Raw genomic sequence first — 15,564 nt, forward strand, 5'->3', positions numbered from 1 at the left:
GGTTTTTAATAAAGGCAGCGATTCAATTCAATTCAATTCTCTCTCTCTCTCAAGTTGACTTTTCGTGGAATTGACAATAACAGAAATAACAGTCATCGTAATAATGACGGTAAACTTATGATGGGAAAAGCTGAATGTGGAGTTGAAGATCGACTTCATTCATCGTTCGCATCGAGTGGGACCAATCCAGCAGCCAGGTCAGGACACGGGCAGAGCAGCCGGCAAGGAGCGTCATCGTCCCATCATTGTGAGGTTCGACGGCTACCGGACGAGGCAGAGGGTGTTCGCAGCCAAGCGGATGCTGAAGAACACTGGCATCACCGTGAGGGAGGACTTGACGAAGCACCGACTGGCACTCTTGAACGCAGTGGCAAACAAGTACGGGATAAGAAACACGTGGACAGTCGATAGCCGCATCAAGTACGCCTTCGGAGAGGGACCTGGACGACGCATCTACACCGACGAGCGTCTTGCCGACCTCCAGTAAACACTTCACGGTCATATCTTCCTACTAAAGGTGAGCTGTCATTTTTCAGTCTTTAATTTTTTGTTAGACAATTGCCCTATAGATACCATTTTTACCAACTTCTATGTTTACGAATCTTAAAATTAATTTCTGCTTTTTTGAGCATTATATAATACTTTTTTATATGTTTTCATGGGAAAAATATAATTGGAGTAAAGCTATATCAATTTAGTTATAGCACTTCATCTAGTATCCTGAAACTTTTTTACTGATTGAATCATCCAATACTCAATCAGGAAACTAGTATTCCATTAGACATAACCGAATGATGTTTCCAGCTAATCCTTGTGTCACTTTTTTCATGCCTCATTATAATCGAATACTAGTTATGGGAGATAAGAACACTGACCTAAATATGACAAATCGTAACTTTGACTATTTTCAACTGACCACAATATTCCAATGCCTTAATATGACTGTCTTACCACTCGACCCAACTCATCATACTAATGACTTTGACACATTCATTGACTTACTTATAGTTAGTGATCCTAATGAGGTTGTTGAAACTGGTCAAATCTCTGTGCCAGCCATTTCAGGACATGACTTGATTTACTGTGTACTCTCTCACAGGACACCTAAACCCGCTCAGAAATTTATTACTTACAGAGACTTCAAACACACTGACGAAGACGCTTTTTTGACTGACGTAGCTCAAACCCCCTGGCATTACATTGAAGCCTTACCCACTATTGATGCAGTGGTTGAAACTTTTGAAAATTGGACACTCAATCTATATGATAAACATGCACCCTATGTGACAAGGAGGATAAACAGAAAACGACGTGTACCATGAATGACTCTTGAAATACTCAAACTGATGGGACAAAGAGACAAAGCTCACAGAAAATTTAAAAAGACATTTGACTTGGAAAGTTTAATTGAGTATCGCAGTTTGAGGAATAAAGTAAAACTACAGCTAAGGAATTTGAAGACTAGGTACTTAAACTCATTCATGACAGACAATAGACAAGACTCTAGATCACTATGGCGCGGAATAAAAGATTTTGGCCTTGGTAAACAGAAATCTCAAACTGAAATTGACTTACCTTTGGACGATATTAACAAACATTTCGTTTCTCATTCGACACAACGTGACGAGACAGTCATCAATAATCATGTTAATAATCTCAAACATCAGGTAACCAATCTAAATGTACCACTTGAAAATAAATTCAACTTTCAACTAATATCTGAACTGGACGTTTTCAAAGCAATACAACGTGGTCACAGCAATGCAATGGGGGTGAATAACATACCAATTAAATTTATTAAAAAAATGTTGTTTGCAGTGTTGCCCACCATAACATTTATTTTTAACAAGTCCCTTAAAAAGAACGAATTTCCTGAAAATTGGAAGCTTGCTCTAGTACATCCACTAAACGAAGTCACCTGTCCCAATAAAATTGAATATTTCAGACCAATTAGTATTTTACCTGCTCTGTCCAAAATACTTGAAAGAATTGTTCATTCACAAGTTGTAGAGTTTCTCGAAGCCTATAGGAAACTACATAATTTCCAATCTAGATTCAGAAAATCTTTTTCTACTGAAACCGCTCTCTTTCGTGTCACCGATGATATTAGGTTAGCTATGGATCAAAGAAAGTGTACTGTCCTCAGTCTGTTTGACTTCTCAAAAGCATTCGACACTGTAGATCATGAAATTCTCTTGAACAAACTAGCTATTCTTGGGTTTAGTTATCAAACCCTAGCATGGTTCAAATCCTATCTCTCAGGTAGAAAGCAATGTGTCTCTGTTAAAGATAATAGGTCTAATTGGTTAAATGTTAACCATGGCGTCCCTCAAGGTTCTATCTTAGGCACCCTACTCTTCATTCTTTATGCGAATGACCTACCCTCTGTCATCAAATTCTTTAGTTTCCATACTTATGCTGATGACCTTCAAATTTTTGCAAGCTACCCAATCACTAAAATTAATGAATTTTATTAAACAGTAAATAAAATGAATCATGATATAATTTCAATAGTAGAATGGACAAAGAAAAACGGACTAAAACTTAACCCTATAAAAACTCAGCCCATAATAATTGGATATTCAAGACTAGTAAACAACATCGATTTAAACTCACTTAACATAATGTTGATGGTGTCGAAGTAGCTTACTGTGATTCAGTTAAAAACCTTGGAATTATTATGAACAAAAATCTTGACTGGTCTGATCAAATTAACAAGATTTGTAAATTTGTATTCTCTGCCATGCATTCATTGAAGAAGATGCAATATATTCTTCCCAGAAAAATTAGATTACTTGTCAAATCGCCTATATTCCCACATCTTATGTATTGTAATTCTGTGCTCAATGATATGCAAGTAACCTTAAACGATAAACTTCAGGGATGTCAAAACTATTGCCTCAGGTTTGTTTACTCTCTCCAACGCCATGAACGCATCACTCAAGCCCATATTGACAGTTCAACTTTAAAGTTACCTGATCAGAGAATGCTTCGTATAATCAAGCTTGTTAGGGAGATTTTAAACTATGGTGAACCAATCTATTTCAAAAACGATTTTAAATTTGTCTCTGAAGGTAGGAGAATTGATGCTTCCCACACTAGAACAGGTGAAAATACTATAAGAATTCCAAATCAGTGAACAACTATTTATACAAAATCCTTCCTTGTTAGCGGTTGTCGTGCATGGAATGCACTCCCAAATCAAATTGGGTCCATAGAGAGTCGAGCGGGCTTCACCCGTACATTGAGACATTATCTTTTAAAAAAAATGGCTGAAACTGTCCAACCCTAAGCAGCATGACATTCAAATTAAACCTTCCTTAATCACTATCCTTTATAATCATTTCCCTCCACTCCCAAGTAAAAATTATGGTTTTTCTCTTTTTCATATTATTCATGTAAATTTAGCATAAAAAATGTGTATAGGCTACATTTAAGATTGTTTCTTATTCTAACTCTTCCTCGAGTGGATCTTAGCATCCTTATTCTATATAGCTCCCCCTCTCTTTTGTATTATAATTTCCCCTTCATAACTCCCTAATTAGAATTATTATTATTTCTTCATGAACTTTCATAATCATATTATCTTGTTATTTACATAAACTAATCTCTTTTGTACAATAAATTCCCTTTGTTATTAACATTATTTTTGGATTTAAATCTACAAATCTCTTTTCTAATAATAACTTTCACTCCCTCATTATTCCACTTATTATTATATCATATCGATTTTCTAATTATTGGGAATTAACTTTTTCTTTATTTTTATCCTTATTATTATTTACTATTTTCTGTTAATTAATTTAACGCTGAATGATTTGGTTTTTATTTATTGATATTTTCAGTCTTAATTTTTTTCGCTTGGACATAATATTTCTTTTTTTTTTAATTTCTTTTTTAATATAACTTTCTTTTTTTACGGTTAATTGCTGAACGGGAGGGTATCCTTGATACCCTCTCTGAGAATGGACTTCTTAAGGTCCAAACTTCACAGTTTCATGTGAAAACATTACAGTAGTACCATAACTTTTGCATATTTCATCATTTTTCTTGCTCAGTATTATTGTAGAACTCATTAGTTTAATATGATTCACCATGTTATATTACCGCTACTGGTATTTACTTTAAACGCTAGAACGTAAGTTGAATTATGTTTTGTTAAACACATGAATAAAGGAATCTGAATCTCTCTCTCTCTCTCTATCAACCCGGTCGCGTGTTAATGGGAAGGATATTTTATATCCTTGTTAGAAAATCGACAATTATTTGAAAACCACAATTGTCAAGTGGTTGACAATTTCAAAATTGTGTTTTCATTATGGAAAAGTACCACAACATCCACTCACAACACAACTGTAACGACAATTATTTGTTGAAACACCGCCGATTTATGAAGTTACATCACATTATTATATTATCGTTATTTTCATTGCATTCAATCTTCATTCTCATTGATTGATTATTTATACTTTGTAAAATTCTTTGAATAACTAGCATTATCGTCATTTAATGTAAATTAGTGTATAAGCCAGTAATTATTGTAACATACATAAATAAAGAAATCTAATCTAATTTAATCTCTCTCTCTCTCTCTCTCTCTCTTTTTAATAAAGGCAGCAAATCAATCAATCAATCAATCAATCTCCGTTCATCTTGAAAACATATCAAGCCTGATATAGGTTTTCGGCTTCGTTTATCTATGAGGATTTATTTACATTTTGATGTCACGTTGGCATTCTTTGTGAATGGTTGTTAGACTACTTCGGTCGGTTGGTTGAAAAAGTACAAGCTACAAGCAAAAATTAGTTCCATTTTCTTATCTAGGCTACAGCTTGCAGCGAAGGATACTTGCTAGGGAAATGTTTGAACACTTCAGATGAACTTTTAGCACATCACTTTTACTCATTCATAACTATGCAAATGATATGAAAGCAATTAATCTAGTGTTAACTGTAGCGATTGCGATACTGTCGAATAAGTTTCTCATGAGGAATCAAAAACTTGCATTGAAGTCCTCTTAACATTCAGGAAAATGTGATGGCATGCAAACGATGAAGCATCAACATTTTACTGGGGAAAGTATTACTATATAAATAATACTTGGCCATCTAGTCTTGTCCTGCGACAAACATAATGGAAGTGTCTAGACACTATATTTCGCCTCTCTCCGCTTGTCGATTTCTGCCATCTACCTTCCACTCAAAAATCGATCTGACTGACACTAATGGCTTTGCTTTTATAAGACTGAATCGGTTTTATTGATCGCAACGATATTCAACTACATCTCTAGCTGGCTGAGACTCCATTCGAGTAAAACTTCACTGATCCGCCACCCATAAAGCCAGACCGTCGAAAAAGTTCTGAAAAACTCTTTGAACTGTAAAAACACTGCAACTACCCACGCAGAGATCACAGGTGCATGAGCTCAATACCACTTTTATAAACAGTGATTTTAAAAGTAAACAGCTTATGTTCAGTTTTCAGAACCATGGTTAATTTTCATATTTTTCCTTTGTACACTTATAGTAGTTTGAACAATTTATGGAAAGGCTTCTGAGATGTTTCGAATTTAAAACTCCTATTTAAAGGAATAAAGATCGCCACACACTAGACAATAATAGATTACCTTACTACTCATCACTCATGTCTAGTGTAAGTATGTACGTATTTTTCTCCTGTTCTACGGTAATATAAAATGTTCATGAAAACGTTTTTCAAGCTTCGACAAGGATAGGCTACCTGCAAGAGATAGAATATATGGAAGAGACCCTTCATAGAAGTTGTGTAATTTTCATTTTTAAATGTTTAGGCAAAGTGGAATTCGTTTTAGGCACCTATTGATATAATATTTACAGCAACAACAAGAAGACTCAGTTGTATTCAGACAGCCGAGCTGGACGGTCGGAGATAAGATAGCTCGTGCCAGCCTATCGACTCGGTAAAGTTAAACACGTTGCCTACTGCTAAATTCAACTGCTTTCGATTAATTTAACCTGAATCATAAGCTCTAAATCATAATAGTGATCGTTATTTAATTGAAATTATCTCGCTATCTCGTGATATTAACGTGAGTGTCACCGACAGACCTGAAAGGACAAATATCTGTGTTAATTCGATCTCATTTGTGATTCGTGATCTATTACCTATTTCGTTTACTACTCATCGCATTATAATGGTGTGCAAAAAATGCAATCAGTCCATCAGCAGACAGGAAGCTGCAATATGCAACACTTGTGCAAACGAGTTCCACCCAGCATGCTGCAAAATACGCACGGTTGCTAAATTGAACGCTATGGTCGCCGGTGGTACACCATGGAAATGCGACCTATGCACTGAGCCAACGCCGACGCCGAATACTCCACAAACCAGCCCAGACAACACAGCCATTATGAACATGCTGAAGAATATTCAGGATCAAATTGAGGCGAATAAGAAGGAATCTGCTAATAACTTTGCATCCCTTCAGTTGACGCTGACGGCGCTGAAAACAACATTCGACGGCTTTGAGAAAAGATTATCTCGGGTGGAGAGCGACAATTCGGAACTCAAGGCACGGTGCAACAAGCTGGAGGAGGCGAACCTGAAGGTGAACAAGGAAATGAGCGAATGGAAATGGGTGAATATGGAAGCTGAACAATACTCCAAATTACGCAACATCGTGATCCAGGGAATCCCTGAAACGAAGGGAGAAGACATTTATTCTCTACTGGACGCAGTCGCCAAAGCCCTGAAAGTGACCTATCAGCAGGGAGAAATATCGAATGCCCACCGATTAGCGCCCTCGAGAAACAACTATCCAACAGCTATAGTTGTTTCGTTTGTTCGTCGTCCAGTAAGGGCCGAGTGGCTGCAGGCAGCTCGAACAATTAAAATGAAGGCGTCTGACGTGAATGCCTCCTTTGGTGCGACTCCGGTATTCATAAACGAACACTTGTCCAAGCACAACAGTTATCTTCTAAAGCAGGCGAAGAATAGAGTGAAGGCAGGGGAGCTGTCACACGCGTGGGTGCGAGAGGGCAAGGTGTTCGTGAGGAAGACGCCGGACGCGAGAGCACGTCGAGTCTACTGGGCGCTTGACGACCTGCCGACGCCCTCCCCTACGCCACTCAGTGAAAGTGCTAATTTAAACGCAAATAAGTGAAGGTACTGTAATCCATATCCTTTCGTTTTCTTATTCATTTGCTATCTCTGATCTATCTTATCTGAAATTTATTTAAATTTATTTATAATTTATTTGAGTGTATTGATTTTTTTTTTTTTTAAAAGTCTTATTTGAATTGGTGATTTCTTATATTGGATAGTAGAATGCAACAGAGTCCCGCTTGATCGAAATTTTAATTGTATAAATACTGTTCCAAAAAATCTAATTAGATCTATGAGTTGAAATAATTATGATTTAATACTGTACAAAATTATTGCTCATAATATCTGCTCTAATCATTTATCACCAGCCAATTGAATACGAATATAATTATTATTCGATTATACGATTATTATACAATTATTTTTGCGTACCATAAATTTGCTTAAAAACAATATTATCCCTTTGATTAATCTTCATATTTAAAAGGGAGGTACCTGAAGTATGAAGCTTTGTTCAATTTAAAACTTAAAATAATTAAGCCATTTTCCGTTTATCGTCTCAGTTGATTAGTTATTCGGCTACAAATTCTTCTGCTTGGTTTTTAATAATTAACTTCAGCCTCTTCTGTTAATAACTAGAGCTATAACATTGTTTCTTCATTGATACTCCAGTAAAATTTTCGCACTTATATTAGGGTATGTTTACTTTATCCTCCATTCTATGTATTGCTTTCATCTGGATTTCAGGAACCTATTTCAGGTACCTATCTCATTTGATCACGATTTATGTGCATGAACTATATCTAAAATTGAGTAGGTTTTAGGCTGCAAAGAAATACATACGGCTTTCTTTTTAAATTGAGTCGGTGGGCTGGCCATGTCTTGATTCTCTCTTATTTTTCTTTTCTCGGAGAACCGATAATTTTTTTTCTTTCTTTTTTAGTTTTTTCCTTTTCAATTTAATTTTTCTTATACTTTCATAATTACTGTATATTCCATTTTTTTTCCTTTATAGTTTAGGTTGATGGATGATTTCATTGACAATGTTGTTGACCTGAGAAATGTAAATACTAGTGTTTATAATGATATAAGTTTATTTGATTTTTTCATTGGAGAGCAGGGTGAGATTGATAACATTAGTTTTTTGAGCTTGAATATAAGAAGCTATAATAAGCATATCGATGAATTGATGGTAATATTAAACAGTTACAAGAAAAAATTTGATATAATAGTACTTACTGAAACGTGGACGGATGATTGTTGTATACCTGTGTGTATGAATGGATATGATGTTTTTTTAAATAAGAATAGTCGAAATCAGAACGATGGTGTGATTGTATATGTAAATGAATGTTTTGTTGTGAGTCAAGGTGATGTAAGTTTGTATGGCGCCTCAAGTGTCAAATTAGACATTTCTTTGGGTGCAGAACGATTGTGCTTAGTCGCAATTTACAGAAGCCCTTCTGCTGATATGGAACAATTTATTGATGATCTTGAAGTTCATCTCACTCATAGAGATCGAGATCGTATTCATTATATTTTGGGTGATATTAATTGTTGTATTTTGCCTCATATAATTCTTGATCATGCAGCTCAACGATACCTTGATGTTCTGTATGCAACTGGTTTCGTCAGTTGCATAAACGTGCCTACCAGAATTACTGACACATCTGCCACCTGCTTAGATCATATTTTCACAGATATTAAAAATACTAATATTCTAAAGGCAGCCGTGATAAGATGTAGCATAACTGATCATGACCTTACAGTTTGTCAAATCCAGTCGGTTAAGAGCGTACGCTCACAAATTAATCACAGCAAGCAGATAATGTTTTTGGATCGAGTACTAGCAACTCAGCTCATTTCAGAGTGTGACTGGTCAGATGTAACCTCCGCACAAGATGCGAGTTCCAGTTGCGAAATTTTTACCGACAAACTTAAAATGATTATTTCTCAATCCACAAAGTCGAAAACAATCTCTTCCAAAAACATTAAATTAAAACCATGGATCTCCAGTGGTCTTTTAAAATCTATTCGACATAGAGATAATTTAAGTAAAAAAGTGAAACAACAGCCTTTTAATGCCACTCTAAGAAACCAATACAAGCTATACAGAAATCAACTTACTAAATTATTAAAGACATCCAAAGAATCTTATTTTAAAAACAAAATAACCAACGCTGGTAGTAATAGTAAAAAACTTTGGTGTTGTATCAAGGAAATCACTGGTTTATCTAAAAATTCTGACAGTTTCCCTTTCCAAAATTTCATTAATAGAGGTAATTACACTATTGAGCCGGATGGTGTAGAGGATGTGGCTGATAAATTTAATCAATATTATGTGAGTGTAGGTGCTAACCTTGCTGGGGCTTTACCAAATATTACTGAAGGACCAGTTAATGATGCAGATTTCAGTGTGGACTCACACTTTGAACTGCTGCCAATTACTGATGCTGAATTAACTAGTATCACAGGTGACCTTAAGGGAGGATCCGCGCCTGGAATTGATAAAATTCCAGCTCTTCTAATAAAAGAAAATATTGATTCATTGAAAGTACCATTACTACATATTATCAACTGCAGCTTTTTGCAAGGAGTATTCCCTGATACCTTAAAAGTAGGAAAAGTTATCCCCATATACAAGGCTGGCCCCAAAAATGAATTCGTTAGTTACAGACCCATAAATTTAGTCAGTACCATATCTAAGATTATTGAAAAAGCAGTTAGAATTCAGTTAGAAAAATATTTAATAAACAATAGCATACTGTTCGAAAACCAATTTGGCTTCAGAAAAGACAAAAACCTTAATGACAACCTCTTTCTTCTCACTAATCAAATACATAGTTCTATTTCTGATAACAAAAAAGTACTTCTCTCATTCATAGATTTATCCAAAGCTTTTGACTCGATTGACAGAGGACTGCTTTTGAAAAAACTGGAATATATTGGTATTAGGGGTACTGCCCTGAAGTGGTTTGAGAACTATTTCTGTGGAAGGTACCAAGTTGTCTCTATCTTGGATAAGGAGAGTGTACCACGGTGTAACCACTTTGGCGTGATTCAGGGAAGCACTCTGGGCCCAATACTGTTTTTAATTTATATAAATAATCTAAGCAGGGTGGATATTGAAAATGGTCGTCTATATCTATATGCAGACGATACAGCTTTGTTGTTTGAGGGGAAGAGCTGGGATGACGTGTTCCGTTCGGCTGAGCTCGGTTTGGGTGTTGTAAAGGATTGGTTCGACTTCAACCGACTTACTATCAATATCAGTAAAACAAAATACCTCCCTATTTCTATCAGAGCCAATGGTGACCCAATTGGTCTAGAGCTGAGGTTACACACCTGTGGCGCACCGAATGTTAGTAGGACAATGCAATGCCAATGTGAGCATATTGAGCGGGTGCAGGAGTACAAATACCTGGGTGTAATATTTGATAGTCGGCTAAAGTGGATAAACCATGTAAATTATACGAGAAACAAGCTCAGAAAATTTATTTATGTGTTCTCTTCCTTGAGTGGGATACTCACACAGAATATAATAAAACAAGTATACTTTGCCTACATCCAATCAATCTTACAGTACGGTATCATAGCATGGGGAGGTGCGTTTAAAACTATTTTATCTCCTCTATCTATAGTACAGAAACTTATAATGAAAAGTGCCCTATGCAAGCCAAGAACATTCCCATCAGACGCACTATTTGAAGAATTTAAGGTATTCAACGTTCAACAATTATATATAAGAACTCTAATCCTGTACATCTTTAAACAAGATCCAGCTTTATTTCCATATATTCAACACAATTATAATACACGAACAGCATCAAACGTAGGTATTGGTAACCCTAGACTCACTTCAACTTTCTCTTCCACTTCCACATTTTATAAAATGCATTTCCTCTTCCAAAAATTACCAGTGCACTTGAAAACACCTGGCAACAGGAGAATAAGCCATTATAAAAAGATGGTCAACAATTGGGTGTCTTCTCTGAACATTGAAGAACAGGAAAGAATCCTAGTGTCACCTTACTCTCATTGAAATCTGAGTCACATATTATTATTCATGACATTCTGCACAAATGAAGATATTCTTTTGTGTGTGTGTGTGCGCGCGTGTGAGTGTTGGAATGGATAGTTTTTTCTACCACAGTCTAGTAGCCTGTTAGTTTATTGCCTTTTTTTACATGATTAGCCATCGTTCATCCTTATCAATCTCATTATGCTGCCCATAATATATTTTTCTTTTCTCATATGTATATAATTTTTAGTTTTCATTTTCCACTTAGATTTACTTATTCATGTGAAATTAACTTGTATTATTTTACTTTTTATTCGGTTTTATACTTTTCTTTAAGTTGGTTTAAAATAAGATTTTTCACAACTCGCTTCTCTATCACAGGCATGTGCCCATAAGAGAAGCCTCCAAAATTGTTTACCATATGTACTATTTATTGTATTGTAAATTTTGGAGAATAAAGAATTTCAATTTCAATTTCAATTTTAGCCTAAATACTCTATTCATAAATATCAAAAACATAAACTATAATTATAGTAGATCTAACTTATAGTCTATCATATATAAATTTTATTCATCTATTTCTCTACGGAACCAAAGACAATATTTCTCTATTATTGGTATTTCTCAATTCATCCAATTAACACAAACTGAAGTTTGTTTCACAATGCTCAATAATTCCAATTCCATTGAAAGCCGGAAAAGTATCAAGGAGTTGTTTCATTGCTTAGTTGAAAAATGTACAGTACATTTCTCATTGCCTGAAATTCAAACATTTACTATGGTCAATCAATAGGTAGGTCAAAACTTGATTGTAATCGTCTACCTTCAGATATTGTATTAGCTAGGTCACCAGAATATCAAAATACCCGCTATTGTTGGGTCATTGGCTATAAACAATAAGCTCAAACAATAATATTTGCATTGCCGAAACATGAACCTGCTTTAAACAACAACAAATACAGTGTTTAGCTTGGCACAATTTTTCACGTAGTCAGGATTTTAAAATTGGACACAAGGACACTCCTAGAATGACTCAACCACTAAAGAATTCACTTGCCAAAGGTAAATAGAAGTTTACGTTTATTCAGCAAATACAAAATTCAACCAGCTTATTCATAATATATGCACACCTGAGTATATGCTGTGTACATACAGAACTATTAATAGGTGAGCTTTATTTAAACAACTTTGTCATAACGATCGACCAGGTGAATTTCCAAAAAAGCTTGACACACGATTGCTTCGAAGATTTCCAAAAGTTGTGAAATCTCAAACCATATCCTTCACAGAGCACAAAGTCAAGGATGTAAAGTGATAGATGAAGCTGACGGCGAATAATAAGACAAAGCAAGCAGCACATTGTAACCCCTTAACGGGTTTATAATCGGTTAATTAATCATACAGCGTTTAAAGTTGTCAGTTATAATGTTAATTTTTAAAATTATGTCATGTTAAAGTCAATTTCAATACAAAGATAATTTTCAACGTTGATTTAGTTGAATTTTAATTTTACATTATGAGAATTTCAGTTGATAGACGATGGACGTGATAAACAATTTCCAATTTCATCCAATTTACATGTAAAAATCCTTCTGCACAGATAAATAAGCATCAACTATTTCATACTGTGGATATAAGAATAATTTACGTACGTACTTATTATGGATATTAATGTGAATACAATTTATGCTTGTGTATGATCAAAATGCAAAGAGAAAAGATAATGCAAGTTCTGTACAAGTATCCTGTTTTTGCATTTTGCAAAACTCCTCCCAATCCTTTTGATTTGTTCATTGATAAATGGGTACAATGTAAGTGGTTGACGAGGAAAATAGCAACTTGAACATCACATGGTGGTGAGAAGCTTTATTGGCGAATAAAATTAATTAAAAAAAAGTTCACACGTTTTTTCCCCAATTACCTTAATTCGTGAATTATGTAATGATTATGAACAATGAGTGAGTACTCTGTATGCTAATTTTAGGGACAAGTGTAACTTGATCATCCCACAGTGGTAAGGGAATGTTTTTATGGTGGGAAATTCAGTGAACAAGACCAAAGGCTATCAATGTTCTATCTATTTTTGGTCCATCTCCAATCAGAACTGAAATTCATAGCACTAACAAGTTCTAGCGGAAACTCGATTGAAGCCTGAGCGTTGAAAGCAATTAAAAGCCTAAACAATAATTGTTTCAATTCAATTATTGATTTCTGCATTTTCACATTCGAGCTACCCCTTTGACTATGATCACGTGTATTCATTCTATCAATTTGAAGCCAAATTAAGTTTTTGGATTTGATCTATAGCAGCTAGTGCTAGGGATATTTAGCAACGAAATATAGTGAACAGATTGTTTGATTTCGAAATTCGAATGGAATATTTGTACCATAGTCCTTGAATATGGACCACAGTACCATAAACCATAATGTGTATCACTCAAGTAAAAAATTCATTTTCACAATGACTTATATAGGAAGAGACTAGTAACTATTATCATTCCATGATCAATTTCATGGAAGTATATAAAATCCAGAACTATATGAATAATAAGAATAACTTTATCTCAATTCAATACAAAGTATTTCAAAATATAGTTCAAACTTGGAATCATGAACAATAAGAAAGATGGAGTTGTTGCAAGAATATTGTAAGTACATTGCAAGAATAATACTATGCATAAGGAAACCCCGACTAGATTTCAATACCTCTTCAAGCAGAGATATTTAGGTAAAACTATAAGAGTAAACTATAAATTATAGTAACTAAGAGTAACGTCATCAATATTATTGAAAAACTAATAGATTTCTACTTATATTATAGTAAGTATCAAATGAGCTTAGAAAAGATATCATGTACAAGAATAACCTATTGAATGAATAAGATCTATTGATTTACATACATATAGTCGATTATTAATCTTTATTATTTATAGACTGATAGTCTGTCTTTAAAATATTATTCAGAAATGAGTTTGCTAGTACTCATTCCTATTCAAGGGATATGGTAATAGTATATATCTTGACTCCATATTATGTCCCCACACTTCTAATCAAATCACAAATTTACACTCAAAAAATTGGAAAAAGTTTCAATGTTCCGTATAATATGTTAATATTTACGTATCCAACATAAACTAACCGAAATCCAAAATGAAAACTCCGTAAATATTGAAAAACTGTTAAAAAGTTACGAACAATAACTAACAAAGTTTTAAATTCAAAAACACCAAATATATTGTGTTCAGCAAAAAAAAATATTGGATCAATAAACAAACTCACCAATGCCTAGGTAAAGCAGCTGAAGACTAATAATCTAATAATAAGCTGGAGACTACCAGAGTTTCGGAGACCATCTGAACTGTGTTTAGCTGTATTCTCAACCAACATTCATATTTAACGAGATGGGAGTACCCGTCAAGGGAACCCATCAATTGAAGCCACAACTATGACTAATAATATTATTATACGTTAATTAGTGGAAGGATAAAATTAGTGGGCATTATTACTAACGCGAATCAATTAAACAATCAATCACTAATGTGATTAAACTCTTATGGAAAGATTTGAGCAGTTAACGTTTGTTGATGCTGATAGTTCAATCACAATGATATTATCGATTATCTACAGACTTTATAGTATGCAACGGATTAAGAAATCGACCTTAAGTATTAATTTAATACGGAAGTCAATAATATTGAGAAAGAGAAAAAGATTTAAACCGGAAAAATACCACATTAAGACAAGATGGATTATATAGCACAAACATTCTATATTATATTGACAGTGAATAGAAATAATAAACTCATTTATCGTGATTATTGGTACTTTCAAATCGACTTATTTCTAAAATTTTTACAAATTCAGTTTTTCAGTACTATAAGAAGAAGAGTCTGAGATTTCTGTGGATGCGAAACTAATATTTTAATGTTCAGGAGCTGAATAATATCACTAGCTCCTTCATTATAGAAAACCATTTATTGGGAATGAAATGAAATAAGATTTTTTGTTCAAGATGTTTGCATAAAAAGTCCTAGTTTGAAGATTCCGAACACACTAGGCATCAAAGTTGCAGAAGTTTCAAAAAGCAATCTCAACTCATCCTAAAAGGTTAAGAAAACCAATTATTCACTGTCTTGTTATTCGGCAGAGAACCTTCAGGTGAGTATGCCATCAAAATCAGAAGTTTGAAAAACTAACGAAACCCTCCCAGCCCACAATTCAAGATGATGATGATATGAAACGAGGTATGGTACATATTCAAATTTAAAGAGTGGGCACAGTTTGTAATTTCTGATTCCATGTTTGATTATTTGAAGTCTGTTTATTTAAAACTGGACCACCATCTATAAGAAAACCGAAAACCGTATTAAACAATCTCAGAATATGTTGCAGAACATACTTCCTAGCATTCAAGATCTATTAGTCCAGGCAATAGATGCTTGAAAGAGGGTATAGAGGTG

General features: G+C 34.4%; 1 protein-coding gene across 2 annotated transcripts in view; it reads right to left on the bottom strand.

Moving 5' to 3' along the window:
- Positions 1-15,564, bottom strand: part of LOC111043546 (putative fatty acyl-CoA reductase CG5065) — a 94,485-nt gene that overhangs the window by 42,173 nt on the left and 36,748 nt on the right. The gene's annotated exons all lie outside the window — the stretch shown is intronic.

Source organism: Nilaparvata lugens, chromosome X (genome assembly GCF_014356525.2).
Source record: "Nilaparvata lugens isolate BPH chromosome X, ASM1435652v1, whole genome shotgun sequence".
Taxonomy (NCBI): domain Eukaryota; kingdom Metazoa; phylum Arthropoda; class Insecta; order Hemiptera; family Delphacidae; genus Nilaparvata; species Nilaparvata lugens.